Source organism: Gymnodraco acuticeps, unplaced genomic scaffold (genome assembly GCF_902827175.1).
Source record: "Gymnodraco acuticeps unplaced genomic scaffold, fGymAcu1.1, whole genome shotgun sequence".
Classification (NCBI taxonomy): Eukaryota; Metazoa; Chordata; class Actinopteri; order Perciformes; family Bathydraconidae; genus Gymnodraco; species Gymnodraco acuticeps.
Genome location: NW_022990981.1, coordinates 3,001,896 through 3,009,460, shown reverse-complemented (window position 1 = coordinate 3,009,460; position 7,565 = coordinate 3,001,896). Strand labels below are relative to the sequence as shown.

Sequence of the window (7,565 nt, the reverse complement as noted above, 5' to 3'; positions counted from 1 at the left end):
GAAATTTAGCTCCGGTCCTTTTCCTGTTATAGGGAAACTGTGGACTCGATGTCCTGTGTAAGAAATTAAAATCAATGTTTATATGGCGTAATTTAGATTAAATATATTCTTATAATTAAAGCTGTTTTATTCTGAAAAATTGGAAGTTCACACACACTTTTAACTTCAAACTTTTATTCTGAAAATTCTTCATTTCCGGTTAGCATTAGGATGTGGCTAATGTTACGTTTTGAAAACGTGAATTGAAGGTGAAATGACATGTGGTGTTGTACACTAAACACACTGTCTTTAACACTCATTTATTGACGCCGCAATACTGTTATAGGGAATGTTTAAATACATTAGAATGCTGTAATTAACAACAGAAAAACGACAGGAATTGCCTCGGACCCGCCCCCGTCGACGCCGGCCAATAGGAGAAGACTACAGTTGATCACCCGTGATGGACAGGGAGAATCGATAGGCTTGTTTGAGACGAGCAGCAGCTCGCCTCGAAAGTAGACGAGAATAGCCGATCACAGCCGGGGGAGGTCTCAAAAAGCCAGTAGCGTGGGGAAAACATGAGGGGAAGCCCATAATACGTCCTTTCTTTTGGGTCGGGGGCAAGCCCCCAGGAAGTGCGCCGGAGTCTGATGAGAATATTCGTAGTGGCCAAACGGCGGTACTACACTTCCGTTTGGTTGCTGGGCCTGGAAACACTTTTTCCCATTGACTTACATGGGGAAAGAGTGGTCTGTAACTCGTTGGATAATTTTTTTAAAACTAAATAAACAACCCAGTATGAAGACTTGTATAGCCCTTAGTAAAAACATTCGTTCCTCAAGTTTTAAAAATGTGCTAATAACGTTATTCTGAGTTATTTCCCTCGGCATTATGAACGCGCATCTAACCCACGGGACCACGCTGCCCGGCACGTTCATGTGATGTGACGTGTTCAGCACCTTCCCCTTCACACGCGGTCACGTTCAGTGTTCACTGTCACGTCACTGAGGCTAAAGAGACAACGCTTTATATATACAGTCTATGCTAACAACCGACAACAGTTTGCTCCAAAAGGTAAGATACGAAAACATATTTATTTTCTAACCTGCCTAATGTCGCTGTATGTAATGTAACATGTTCTCATATAAAAGAGTAAATAAGCCAAACCACTCATCAGCAACCGCTACTAATGTTGGGTGTTTGCACAGTAATTTTCCATACTTTTCATAGTTAACCAAAATGCTAGAAATGTATGCATGCCAGCAGTTCTGCAATGTTAACTCTGTATGCATTAGCTAACTTTCTAGAAACCAGACTTTGCATTTATAATTCGTTTTATATATATATATATATTTAAAATCTATAAATGTGAGATGAAAAAACAAAAAATGACATATCTTTTTCACAACTAATTTCCAATGCAATGTCCCTACCATTGTAAACGACGATGCATACAGAATCTTCAAGAACACATATTATTTTAAAGAGGCGTGAAGAGCTAATCATTTGTACTTTATTTATAGATGGCAGAAATAGCCGGATCGACATCCAGAAGGAAAGTGGGCCTCCCGCCATACTTGGACAAGGTGCTGTATAGTTTTTATAAGAATTTTTATTCATTTTGTTTCAGTAATTTTTTGATTGCATACCCTTTACTTTCATATGGCAAAAACAAATATATTGTACCTTATTTTTACATCTGATAAGTGAAATCAGTTGATTGTGACCTTATCACAAAAAGTCAGTGACTTGATACATCCTGCTTCGTAATAATGCATGAAATCGTCATGCATTATTTAATGTAATATTAATATATAATCTTAATCCTTATAAAGTTTCATCATGATTCTATATACAAGTATAGAGTTATATGTAATATAATATACAAATTAAACTTGTGTAGTCTTAAAAATATGATGAAAATGATATGACAACTCAGGCTACATGTACCGCCTTTTTCTAAAAGATGATCACCAGTAACCACTTTTTCCTTTTTCAATATATTTTATTCTATCTAGGTCCCAATGTGTGGATAATAGGGAGCAGCTACGTTAGACGTGGGGAAGAAAGAGCCAGACACACCATGGGAAGCAACCTGGGTCTCAATTGCCGTGTGTGGTGGTTTGGCAAGGGTGGTCTGAGGTGGAGGAACCTTCTTCCCTTTTTCTATTAGTCCTTGAGAGGAAGAACATTCCCGGATGTCCTGCTCATCCACTGTGGCGGCAACGACCTTAGCAACATCAAAGGTGTGGAGCTTGTCACAGCGATGAAGCAGGACCTGCTTTCCCTCAGTGACAACTTCTCAGAGATGAAGATAATTCTATCTTCTATCAATGAGAGATGTCACTGGAGGAAAGCCAATCCGGGAAAGCTGAACAAGGCCAGAATGTGGGTGAACAGAGAGATGGGTAAATGTGTTAGTGGTTTGGGTAGAGTGTAAGGCATCCTTGCATTAAGTTTGACTGCCCTGGCATATTTCTAAGAGATGGAGTTCATTTCACCAATTTGGGAAATGATATGTTTTTAAGTAACCTTAAACAGTCCCTTGAGGCTACAATCTAAAGTGGTTCTGCATTTTGGATTATAGCCTCAACAGGATATGTATATTTAACAAGAATAACTTTTAAATTTGACAGGGCAGTCCTCCTTGTAAGGATGTCTTCACTTACTCACACTATTTGTTTTAAATGTGTAATTTAATTTAATTGTTCACTCACATTCTGTGTTCTTCCTCTCTCTTAAACTTTAGTCCCCTTGTCTTTTTCTCTCTTTCCCTCACTCATCTTAGTCCCCTTGTCTTTTTCTCTCTTTCCCTCACTCATCTTAGTCCCCTTGTCTTTTTCTTTCTTTCCCTCACTCATCTTAGTCCCCTTGTCTTTTTCTCTCTTTCCCTCACTCATCTTAGTCCCCTTGTCTTTTTCTTTCTTTCCCTCACTCATTTTAGTCCCCTTGTCTTTTTCTCTCTTTCCCTCACTCATTTTAGTCCCCCTGTTTTGTTTCTCTCTTTCCCTCACTCATCTTCCCCAGCCTCACCCAGACGACGAGACGGTGTACAGAGAGGAGGTCGAAAACCTGACATCTTGGTGCCAGGATAACAACCTCCATCTCAACGTCAGCAAAACCAAGGAGCTGATTGTGGATTGCAGGAAGCAGCAAAGAGAGGGACACGCCCCCATCGCCATCAATGGGACTACGGTAGAGAGAGTCAGCAGCTTCAGGTTCCTCAGTGTCCATCATGGACACGGCTGCATCACGGCCTGGTACGGCAGCTGCACCGCCCTCAATCGTAAGGCTTTCCAAAGGGTGGTGAAAACTGCACAGAACATCACCAGGGCGGAGCTGCCATCCATGGAGGACCTTTACTCCCAGCGGCTCAGGAAGAAAGCCCTCAGTTTGTTTATTTTAGAAATGTTTTGGCACATTTGTTCCAATTCTGCTAATGGTATATTGCAGGATATTTAAGTCTCCCATGTACTTTTTAAATTAATAATAGTATGTTCATCTTGATGTTTAACTTGTAATATTGTAATCATCTTAGTTAGAAATGCTGTTTCCACCCCATCCTCTGCTGCTGAATGATTTTATATATTGTTACTTAAAGTGCTTGTCTTTGATATTATAATGATTACACCAGAAAGTCACTCTTTGTGAGATTTATTTGTTCACATTTTTCCCAGCCACAAGATGATGTTCATTCATTGGAGGCCTCAAAGCTGGGTGAAGGTATTGATGCACTGCAATGCAATGCAATCCTTTACAATAGCATTCCACTATGGTTGGGGATGTCTGTAAAAAAAGGAGAAATAATCTTAAACCAAATAAGTGTCGCAATATAGGGAAACAAACTGACAAAAACATCAATTAGATCAGAATACATTTACATTGTTACAGCAGAAAAGAGCCAAAGACAGCCTAATGTTACTTAGAGTATGCATAAAAGTATTAAAGATTCAAAACAAGAAATTATCATTTAAAAAAAATACACATTTCACAAAATACACATCCAGCAACAACAGTTTGGAGGATTTAGCAGCCTGGTATATTACAGTTTTAGCGGCATATTTATATATTTATTTATATATATATATATACACATGGTTGGTATTTAACAACAAGGGGTGTTGTACTGTGATATTGGTATGTATGGGAACATTTTACACCTTTCCTTCAAGTATTATACGTTTTAGTTACTTGTGGGCTACTTAACATGAATAATCACAGTTACTATCCTTTTACTCCATCACATTTCAAAAAGAAATAGGATATTGTTATTTTAACTCCACCACAGTAATCCATCATCAGCTTTACTTTTTAGATAAAGTTTTAACTCACAATTGTTCATAACAGGCTTCAACATATACATTTGTATATATTACCAAGTGGTTTCATGTACAACCCACACAAGTATCATGCTAAATGAAGCTCTGTTGCTTGGATATCACTAGATCCTGATGTCAGCGTAATATAAAAGTACATAACGATTGAAGTGTAAGTTAGCATCATTTACTAGCTAGCCGCTAGCTGCTAACTGCCGCCTCGTTAATATAAATCCAGTACCATGCTGTCATGAACGCGCGGTGCTGTTACGTGTACGCAAATTCACGTGCTTAATGTGAACGAGCCTTTTGGGCGGCGTGGTTAAAGTTGCGCATGCGCTATGAGTGCACATACGGGTACTTCTCAGGCATGCCGGGTAATCTGTGACGTTTCGCTCTCTCAAAAGTTGGGCCATTTTGTCATCATGCGCTAATGAGCAACTCTCATAGGAATGAATGAGGCCCCGCCTCCCACACTGTATCCAGTTCTTATTATACATCCATGGTCAGGGGTGTGGTGGTCAATGTAATAATGTAACCAGATCAGTGGCGCCTCCAGAAATTATTCATAGGGGTGGCCAAATGGGGCCACTGAAAATCTTGGGGTGGCCCACCAAAACCAAGCATTTAATTGTTGTAAAAGTATAGACTAGATGAAAACAATGGCAAAGAGAATCAACTACTGATATACTTTGGTTTCTTATTTTACATTTTCTGATACTATTCATCTGAAGTGAATATAATACGGAGAGTTAACATTTTACTTCAAACAACATTTAAAAGAACCTTGTTTTGTGTTATGTATACATGTGTTGGTGATTTATTGTTTTGTTTTTTATATATGCTAGATGTTCTTTCCTTTTAAAAAGACAAATACAGCTTAATTTAAATAAGTTCCTTTATTGTAAGGTGCAAAAATGTTCAGCATTCTCAACACATACAATACACAACAGCAACACAACATGTTCTTCAGTTATATTATGTCTAGGTTATAAATTGTTTTAGACTGAACAAAGCTGTTTGTGTCACACTGGGATCAAAGGTGATTGACATGACTTTATTAAATCAAGTTTTAAAACATGACTATTTTATTTCAACAGGACCCAAAAACACAAGGGGTATAAAATGGTAAATACATACTGTGATTGAACACAAAAACACCATCTATTATTGACCTTATATATATATATATATTATATATATATAGCAAATTCAAAACATTATAAATGATACAAAACACCACCTTTTAGTATTAGACAGAAAATAGGTGACGAGACATATTTGTATTTTTTTTAGATGAGGCCACTGTGGTGAGAGTAATACATATAGCTTGTATTCCATTTGTTTTGAAAATGTATATTTATACTTTATAAACAAACTGGTTACCCTTTTTTAAAATTAGTATACAGAACATTATGAAAACAAACTTGACTAATGGTCGGCTCATAACCTCAGAACACAGAAGAGGAAAAACTGCATAGATTCTCGTTTCATTTTGAAGGAGCTGCAGACCTAAAGTGTGTAGAAGACTTAAATGATTAAAAAGGTCACAATCACATTAATAAAACTGTATTTAGGTTTTAGTTTCACTTTTACAACACAGAGTTCCACATGTACTTTCTAGCATGTATGGCCATCTCCTCACTAGCCCTATGCTGCTGCTCCCCTGCCAGCTCTGTCTCTCCTTTACTCATCTTCTTCTTAAAATAAGAAGATATGTCTGTTGACTTTCTCTTCATTTTCTGCAAATTGACATTACACACAGCAGTGATTAATAGTAGCCTACGCATTACACCAGCCCAGCATTCCGACATCAGCTAACGTTAGCTTAGCAAGCTAAACTAACGCTAACTAGGATAGTCGCCTAAGTGTGTTTACAGACGAATTATACCTGAAGTCAAGCAAGCCTTTACTGAGCCCCGAGCCTGTTTTCCAGGTCTTCCAGCGTTTTTCTCGTTTGAATGCCATTGAACACACATTTTGATCAGAATAGCAGCTAAAGCTAAGCATATCTCCGTTTTTTGCTACCAAAAGCTAACACACTAACACACTAAAGCCTAAAGTGTTGTGGGGCTTAACAGGCAACGAACAAATATGACTTACCTTCTAGAAGTCTGGTGGATTTTTGTTAACTCCAGTCCAGTCAGTAGAAAGAAACGTTTTGCTGCAACCTGCTGCTGTCTGTGTGAATCTCAGAGTGGTACGCGCGAGTATCAGAGTGGGGCGAGCGAGTATCAGAGTGGTGCGCCCAGTATCAGAGTGTTACCATGGTAGCAGAGGGAGAGGGAGGGGCTGCAGTATGAGCGTTGGAAGCTCAAATCAAGCGACTCGCTGGCTGTGTATTTGTTGTTAAATATCAGATAAACTACTGCGCATACGTGACTGGCGAGGCCGAGGCGGTGTGTGTGGTGGGGGGGCCATCAAATATATCAGGGTGGCCATGGCCCCCCCTGCTGGCGCCACTGAACCAGATGAGTGATTACAGCACCCGGTATCATTTTACACACATTTGTATCATACAGATGCAGGACTTACACACGCCTGTTATCTAACCGACAGGTCCGCACGCACGCACTCTCCAGCCAAAACTCTAATAAGCATTCATTCACAAACTATACATCAGGAGACCTTTAACGTTTTACGTCCGATTCGCTCCTTTTTTCCTCGCTGTACACAGCTCCAGTTTGGGCATTGGCCTGTCATCAGATTTTATTTGTTGTTGCTGCTGTAGCGGAAGTTTAATACAATTATTTTTGATTAAATAGACACTAAAGGGAAGGAAGACATCGTATGGAAACTTTGATTCTTTTGAATATGTGGCCATTCAGCTGAAATGCTCCTCTCGAGCTCTGTTCCTAAATATCTATAGACCACCCAAATACTGTGCAAGCTTTTTTGATGACTTTACTGAACTGCTGTCTATAGTGTGTATTGACTTTGACGTCTAGTCATTGTTGGTGATTTTAACATCCATGTTGACAACCCCCAGGACAGAGGGGCTAAAGAACTGTTTTGTGTTCTTGATAGCTATGGACTGACTCAGCATGTGACGGAGCTCACGCACAATAAGGGGCACACTCTGGACTTAATTATCTCAAAGGGTCTGAATATCTCTAAGGTTGTGGTGACTGATGTTGCACTCTCTGACCATTCCTGTGTTTTCTTTGAGAGCAATATTTCTGTTCACAAAAATGTTCAAAAAGAGGTAACCACAAAGCGATATTTAACTGAAAATACTAGGGAAATGTTTACTCAGAATTTCTCTTC

The 7,565-nt window shown here is 39.1% G+C and overlaps 2 long non-coding RNA genes across 2 annotated transcripts; one reads left to right on the top strand and one right to left on the bottom strand.

The window, feature by feature from the left end:
* The first annotated feature begins 795 nt into the window (after positions 1-795).
* LOC117559070 lies at positions 796-3,150 on the top strand. Its single transcript, XR_004570917.1, has 4 exons — positions 796-1,056; positions 1,506-1,568; positions 2,001-2,124; positions 2,966-3,150. It is a non-coding gene; the product is annotated as an uncharacterized LOC117559070 (long non-coding RNA).
* Positions 3,151-3,620: 470 nt separating this feature from the next.
* Positions 3,621-6,643, bottom strand: LOC117559074. The gene is made up of 2 exons (XR_004570922.1): positions 6,402-6,643; positions 3,621-3,768 (listed from the first exon to the last, which is right to left on the bottom strand). It is a non-coding gene; the product is annotated as an uncharacterized LOC117559074 (long non-coding RNA).
* Positions 6,644-7,565: the final 922 nt, after the last annotated feature.